This window comes from Neolamprologus multifasciatus, chromosome 3 (genome assembly GCF_963576455.1).
Source record: "Neolamprologus multifasciatus chromosome 3, fNeoMul1.2, whole genome shotgun sequence".
NCBI classification, from domain to species: Eukaryota; Metazoa; Chordata; class Actinopteri; order Cichliformes; family Cichlidae; genus Neolamprologus; species Neolamprologus multifasciatus.
In genome coordinates this window covers 39,403,911-39,411,756 of record NC_140441.1, presented here as the reverse complement: position 1 = coordinate 39,411,756, position 7,846 = coordinate 39,403,911, and the positions used below count along the sequence as shown (strand labels likewise).

The 7,846-nt window shown below is 39.6% G+C and overlaps 1 long non-coding RNA gene across 1 annotated transcript; it reads left to right on the top strand.

Moving 5' to 3' along the window:
• Nucleotides 1-5,595: 5,595 nt before the first annotated feature.
• On the top strand, nt 5,596-7,025 carry LOC146523118 (uncharacterized). Its single transcript, XR_014873065.1, has 3 exons — nt 5,596-6,585; nt 6,672-6,802; nt 6,894-7,025. It is a non-coding gene; the product is annotated as an uncharacterized LOC146523118 (long non-coding RNA).
• The last annotated feature ends 821 nt before the right edge of the window (nt 7,026-7,846 follow it).

Below are 7,846 nucleotides of genomic sequence, written 5' to 3'. Positions count from 1 at the left end.
CAGTAGACGTTCTAATACATGAATTAGTTTTTTAGAATCACTCTGGGATGTGATGTTTCTAGTGTTGGAAATATTATGTAAATGTATGAAGGCACCCCTAATTGTTCTTTGATGTGCTCACTGAAGGACATATGTTGGCTTGAAGTGACTCCAAGATTCATCATAGTGTTACTGGAGACAAGATAAGAGTACAATAACCTCAGTTTTTTTTCTCAATTTAGAAGCAGGAAATTAGAGGTCATCCAGGTCTTTATGTCTTTAAGACATTCCTGCAATTTAACCAGTGGGTGTGTGATGGTTATCTGGTTTCATTGACAGACAGAGGTGTTCCATGGGGCCTGTTCCAGGATAGCAATGAAAATGCATACTATGACTTCAAATGCGGCTTAAGGAAGCATGTATAATATAAAAAGAATTGGTCCTAGCACAGAACCTTGTGGAACTCCATATTTGATCTTGGTCTGTGAAGAAGACTCCCCATTTACATGAACAAATTGGAGTCTATTTAGCATAAGTGACTTAAAAATTAAACCAAAGGGGAAGAGCCAAAAAACTGAAACTCTATAGACAGTTTCCCCCTTCATAACAATAGATGAGTGCTAGGCTTCATTTCATCAGATTGGACTCACTGAGCTGGACCTCTCAACCTTATTTGTTCTTTTGTTGTCATATGTAGGATTTTTAATGGGAAAAAATGGCTTGAGGTTTGAAAATGTGCAGTCAAACCCAAAAGGTGATACCATCTTTTATATACTACCTGTGGTTGTTCACAAAATAGCTCAGTTAGTGTACAGAGCCACCATTAATGGGTTTTTGTGATGAACATTTAGCAGGCTGTTATGTCTCTTTCACAGTCATTGCTCAGGCTTGTTTGAAAGTCTTTCTGAACTTCACATTAAATGCCAGCGCCAGAGCTCAGAGTAAGTCTGTTTACTCTTACTGTCTGACAGGAAACTGTGCTTGTTTGTGCTGTTTGTGGTTTGAGTGACTGCTCGCTCAGTGTCCAGCTCATTACTGATGCTCAGAGGCTAAAATTACCCCATTTCAGTCTGACTGACCACCCCCGTCTGCACACCCAGTGCGGAGCATCTGTCTGAGCGCCATCATTAGCTCCGTCTCCATTTACTCTGTGGTGCTTCTCAACCTGACGATTCAAAAAATAAGAAAAATTTAAAAACCACATACAGAGCAGTGATTTCTTTTTTTCATCACCCCACGCTGCCACCTTTTATTGTTTTTTCTTTTTCCCTTCATGGGAACATATAGATGGGAAATAACATTTTGCTCCGCACCAAAATGGAAAGGTGACACCCGGGGTTACATAATGATTGGTGACAGGAAATTGAAGTCAGACTGGTGTAGACAATTTAAAATCTTTTATTTTTTTTAAATTATTAAGATAAACACAGCTGGCATTTTTAAACTCTTATTTACTGGAAAAACAGAAAGTATATTTCATTAAAAGTTAGTTCCTGTTTTTGTGACCGATAATTAGCTCCAAAAAACAAGCCTCCAGTTATAAAGTCTGACAAATATCCTGCATTAGAGTATATTTATCCATCCATCCATTTTCTTAACCGCTGATCCAGTTCAGGGTGCTCCCCCACAGTGGGGCTGGAGCCTTTCCCGGGTCATCAGACCATCACGGGACTAACAACAAGAGACAATCAGCCTCAGTCAGAGTCAAAACTACAGCCAGTTTTGAAAAACCAAGCATGTCTTTGGACCTTATATTCACAAAAAGGGGAATCATTCTCACTACACACAACCTATCTATCTATCTATCTATCTATCTATCTATCTATCTATCTATCTATCTATCTATGTTTGTGTATGTATGTATATATATATATGTGTATGTATGTATATATATATATATATATATATATATATATACGTACATATATATAGCAGCACAGGAGCATGCTCTGAGCGCAAGATCCATAGAGGCTGGAGTCTATCACACCAGGCATATCTCATGTGGCCTGCGAGTGTTTCTTGATTCCCCAGGAGAACAGAAAAATATTTTTTGGGAAAAAGGTCATTTTGACTGCACTGTTACAACCAAAGTGACCCACCTTTACATAAGTGGAAAAAGAGGATGATTTTATTCAATCAGGTTAAAAAATTAGCATAAGGAAATGAGGAAGGACTTAATATTTACCAACTTTTTCATATAAAGTTCTATTGTAAGATGCTTTCCAATGAATTAGTCGAAAAATGTTTTGTTGAAGGTAAAAATAATGAGCCTCACGAAAAAGGATCAATAACATTATATTTGTGTTGGGATGAGGGTTTTTTCTGGGGAAACAATCAGTGCCACTATAGATATGTGAGTTTTAAGAATCAAAGCAGAAGATCTAAAATGTAGATAATTGTCAAAAACCAACAGATGATATCACACTGGATACATCCATGTTTGCGATATAGTCACTGTTTTTGACTCATTTTGCTGGGAGCCTAGAGCCCTGCATATATGGTGTGTGTGCATATGCTTGAGTCTTACTGCCATCTCTATAAAAAAAAGTGTGTTTGTGTGTAGCTGAGTTCCATTAAAAGTGCTTCTTCTTCTCTTAAGGGAAAGTCCATCTTTCTGAAACAAAAGGTCACACACCTTAAAAACCTTGGCAATAAAAACACACACGCACACACAGAGTGGGTGAGCTGTGACATTAAGACAGCAGTGAAAGCTGCCTTTGCCCTCATGAATGCTAACCACTCTTAATCCTCCTCCTCAAGAATCCAGCTGTGCCTGAGTTTCATGATGAAATAAACATTTTTGGATTTAATTTTCCACAGTGTCTATTTTTGAGAGAAAAAGAAATTAAGGCCATTATACAGATTTGCAAGCTGAATGAAATTTCATGTGTTTATATTGCAGGTAAACAAACATTTTAATTATAGGTATTTATAGTTTTTTTGTTTGATTGTTTTTTTGTAGGCTATAATTTCATGTTTAAATATAAAAACTAACATAGTGTGATCCTGCTTGGTTTAGAGGACTTTCTGTACTAATGAAAATTAGTGTCTTGGTGTCAGTATGTTGACATGCCACCAAACTCTGGAGATTCAGGCAGGTTTAACAGAAAATGCTGAATTGTTTTGAGAGATGACACGATTGTGATGACACAACTTGCACGCTGAATCCAGTCCTCACCCAGTGCTTCAGTCAACTGACAGAATCCAATTCTGGATACAAACAGTTGAAAGAGGAATTCTGGCTAACCCTTAGAGATTGGATAGGGAGTTAAGCCATTCAGGATGCTCCTTCACACTGGAAGAAGTCAGATAAAGTATTTAGCGCATGTCAAACTAAAAGGAGATCTTGGGGTAGATCTTGGGAAATGCTGAAGAGATGCCTATCACCTGTCTTGGGAAGGCCTTAGTATGCACCAGAAGAGCTGGAGAAGGTGTCCAGGCAAAGGAAGGGCTGGGGACTTCTGCTTAGACTGCTCATTGACACTAAGAAAAATACGGTGCAGTGGCTAAATAATTGCCCCTAAAGCTAAAAACTTGGTTGTGCTACCTCTGGGAGAAAGAACTGCAATCAAGCATTTGTGATAATTGGCAGTAAGTGTTTCACATCACTGTGGAAGAATTTTGGTCGATATTGGAGGTTTTTCAAGTATGAATTGTCTGAACAGTTAAAAAAATGCTTTGACATGACCTTAAGCAAAGGTGGACTTGCTGGTGTCCCGCTAGATAACCCAAGTGTGCTTGAGCTTCAGGGCATGAATTGAGTTCAATGATGTCCTTGACGTAGCCGTAGATTCTCCTTCAGGATTTTCTGACAGAGAGCAGAATCAAGTCAAGAATCAAGTCATTCAGGTCATGAAGCAGCAAAACAGTCCCAGACCATCACAGTATCACCAACATGTTTGACTGTTGGTATGATTTTCATGAAATGCTGTGTTAGTTTCATGTCAGATGTAACGGGACTCAAACCTTCCCAAGTGTTCAACTTTCATCTCATCAGTCCACACAACATTTTCCCAAAAGTCTTGGGGACCATCAAGATGTGTTTTGGGAAATGTGCAGTGAGGCTAGCAGTAGTTTCCACCTTGGATCTGTCCCATAGATGCCATTTTTGCCCAGTCTCTTTTCTATTGTTGACTCATGTTCTGTTCTGGCTTCATTTGTGAACTCCTCAATGAATCATCAATGTGTATTTGGAATATTTTTTAAGGCTGGTGAGTCTTGGGAAAGTTCACAATTGCTCCAATTTTTCTTGCTAGAGTCCGAAAGCCTTATAAATGGCTTTTTAACCCTTTACAGACTGATAGATATCAGTTATTTTGTTTCTCAGGTGTGTCTTTAGATCGAAACATGATGTGTTGCTTTTTGAAATCTTTTAGCCTGCTCAAGTTTGTCAGACAGGTTCTATATTTCTCTTTTCAACAGGTCCAACGATAATAAGGCCTGGGTGTGGCTAGTGACATCAAAGTCACAACACCGTATCTTTATACAACAAACACTGCTTTTGGCATCAAGAAATTCACATGCAGACTTATATTCTAAATTCTTGAAGTGTCTTTGCCATGTGATGCCTCTGAGATGCCCATAAATGAAACAGTGTTAGTTCTGACTGGTGGAGATAACTACAGGCAGGCATGTTAACAGCAAACAAAAATATAACCAGCAGAAAAAAGGAATTAGTAAGGACTTCAGGGCTGGGATGACGCAGAGTAAGCTCTTTAGAAGTTGACTCTGTGCCAGGCAGGAGGAAAAGAGGAAGACTACAAAGAAGATTTGTTGATGTAATGAAGAGATTTGGTGTGACAGAGAAGGATACTAAGGACAGGGTGTGATGGAGGAAGATCATCGACTGTGGCGACCCCTAAAGCGACCAGCTGAAAGAGGAAGACATTGTTTGGGGTGAAACACTGGTTACCCAATATTGGACTATATTACTACCGATAGTTTGGTTCTTTTAAATATTTTTCCACATTATACTAAATTAACAAACATAATCTTGATCCTGGTTGAAAGTGCAGACCAGATGCTCTGCACAGATAGATCTGGAATTGTCCACATCAGAAAATCTTCTAAAAAAGAAAGTATTAACAGCTGGCTCTTGATCTTAAGCAACACGATTCTTCCTCAAAGAGACACAAAGGAAATACATTTCTGATGCCTCTCTGCAGGTACTGAAGCACTTTGATCGTTACACAGACATGAAGGGGAATCGGGGGGGAGACTGCAGTGTGTCTGACTGTGTGGAAAGGTTTGTTTAGCAGATGTGTGTATTGTACCTCCTCTCCTTCATCCTCAAGTAACCCTAATACTGAAGAAAGATAAATCCTTATTTGTTCTCTGGTTTCTTCTTTTTTATCTCCCCTTTTATTTTATTTTCTTCTTGTTTAGCTCAACCATTCGGCTCTACGGAGCTTACTAAATCTATTTTCACATCTATTTTGATGGGAAATAGGTTTTCTGTTAACATTCAAACTTCCCATTATATCAGTAGATGTACTGCCTGCAGGTCTGAGTGGTATGTTTGTCACAAAGTGTAGCAGAAGATCACATCCGATCCACTATTGTTATTGTTAATAATAATGACAAGGCAATACAAGGTTTCACTTGACACACTGTTTAGTGCTACACCACTTTATGAAAAGCAGAACAATGAGCACGCTTTGTTTCCAAACAGAGAGGAGAATGCATTCTGCTGGATTTAATATAGGCACTGACCTTCTGGAAATTGCTTGTTGCTGTTTTATTTAGATCCAATCCTTTTTTTTAAGTCAAAGGAGGATATCATTGACATTCAGTGGGCTTGTGCTTTGAAGCAGGGACTTTTTATACAAGTAAAACCATTTTAGTGCCTCTTGTTTTCTTCAATGGTTTACTTTTGTTGGACTTTAGCCTTGATTTTTTTGCTTATGTCCATGAAATCTTCCATCATTTACTACAATTATACCTAACTTAGTCACCAACTATCACATCCAGACTTGAGTGAACATTAAGGTGTAAAAATTATGAATTAAAAATGAAAAAAAGCTCAGTACAGAATATAAATGAACACTAATCTGCAGTAAAAAAAACAAAACTGTGCCGGTGAGAAACTGTAGAAATTAATCCCTGATGAAATGAATCTGATTGGAAGGCGGGTTAAAGACTGTGTTAGCCAGAAGGATGCTGCAAAAGAGGCAATGTGTCTGTAGAGGAAAATTTTCATATGCTCTAATGTAGTTCAATCCACACTTGACATGAGTTGATGAACCCAGTTAACGCTGAGAGGCAAAATGTCTTTATTTTCTCAATTACTGTATGTTTCATAATGAAGGTCGTTCTGCAACATCTCATTTACTCTTGCACACCCTGGAGACAGCTGGAGAAATGCTGCTGCCCCAAATATGGATTGCTGCTGAAAATGCACAATTTCCTCCTCTGCTTGTTAGGAGTTGGTGGGGTTTCTCTGGTGTGGTGTCACGGGGTCTGCTTCTGTTTTCAGCTCAGGTAGGCGGGGTGGTGTGTCACGGGATGCTGACACACCGGCGGTGCATCAGACGTCATTTGATGGAGCGTTACTTAGGAGCAGCGCGACTGACGTCTGGTGTCGGAGTATTGCCACCTCCTCGAGTGGTAACGTGTTTAATTCTCCGCGGTGTGCATTAAGGCCAACCTATGTCTGGGATTTTGTTTGCTTACCTGTTGTCTTGTATCCTCAGCCGGATCCATCACCCGCTTACCTATCAGCTGTTTGTGAAGCCGCATTTCCGGGATCACTACGGAGATCAATTACAGCGTTTCTCCCACATCCCGAGAATCCCCGCCCGAGCCCGTACAGCCAGTGTGACAAGTGAGCTCTCCAACTCTCCCCATGTTTGTTGCTGTTTCTTACCGGTGGTTTGGCATCTCCCTCTAAAGTTTCGTTTTTCTTTTTCTTATAGATCCACCCTGCGTGCGCGGGTAACCCCTTTCCCTCCGAATACGTGTCAGCGTCCTCCCCTGGTTTCCCTCTGTTTGTCCCTCTGTATAATTTCATATAATTTTGACACCACAAATAAAGAGCACTCCTTGCATTTTCTGCGCTTCTGTGTGTTCTGCCATAGAGTCCGTTCACTCAGCATAACACTGCTTTGTTAAAATGTCAGCGACTAGTTGCTTTTCTCCTTTTTAAACAAAAAGGGAATTTCATAATAGTTTTCAAAGATTTAAGATCTTTATATCTTTAGTATCAATAACTGTTTGGGGCCTTTAAGCACCACAGAAAGCCAGAGAGGTCTTGGATAATGATATCAAGTTGTGACATTTACCACCAAGGCTCATGGGAAATTATGTTTGCTGAAGGTCATAGTGTATATATAAATACAAATGCAAGTGGTGTCAGACTTGGCTACATGTGAGTAAGTTATTGATTTTTGTTTTACAAACAGGTCTATAGTACAGTTAGTCATTGTTATCTATCCATTCTCTTCCACTTATCAGGGTTGGCTCGCCCTTTGGAGCCTATGCCAGCTATCAAAGGTATTCCGTAAGCCGAAGTACCAGAGAACAAGGCAGTCGAGTCGAACTCAGGCAAGAGTGCTAACCATAGCACCACTGTGCTACCCTAGCTGTTGTAATGTGGGCATAAATTGGAGAGCTTCAGCTTTAAGTTGAGAGTTTATTTGATCAATTTATGAAGAATTAATTTGTAGGCTGTTAGCTCGGTTGTACTGTGGTTAGCACCATTCGTTCACAGCAAGGACGTTCCGTTTTTAACTGTCTTTGATTTTGCATGGGTCCTCTCTGGGTACTCTGGCATGCATTTGGTTAAGTAAGTGATTCAAAATTGGTTGTAGTTGTGAATGGTTTTCTGTTACTCTGTGTTAGCCCTGCAACAGTTTGCAAACCTGTCCAC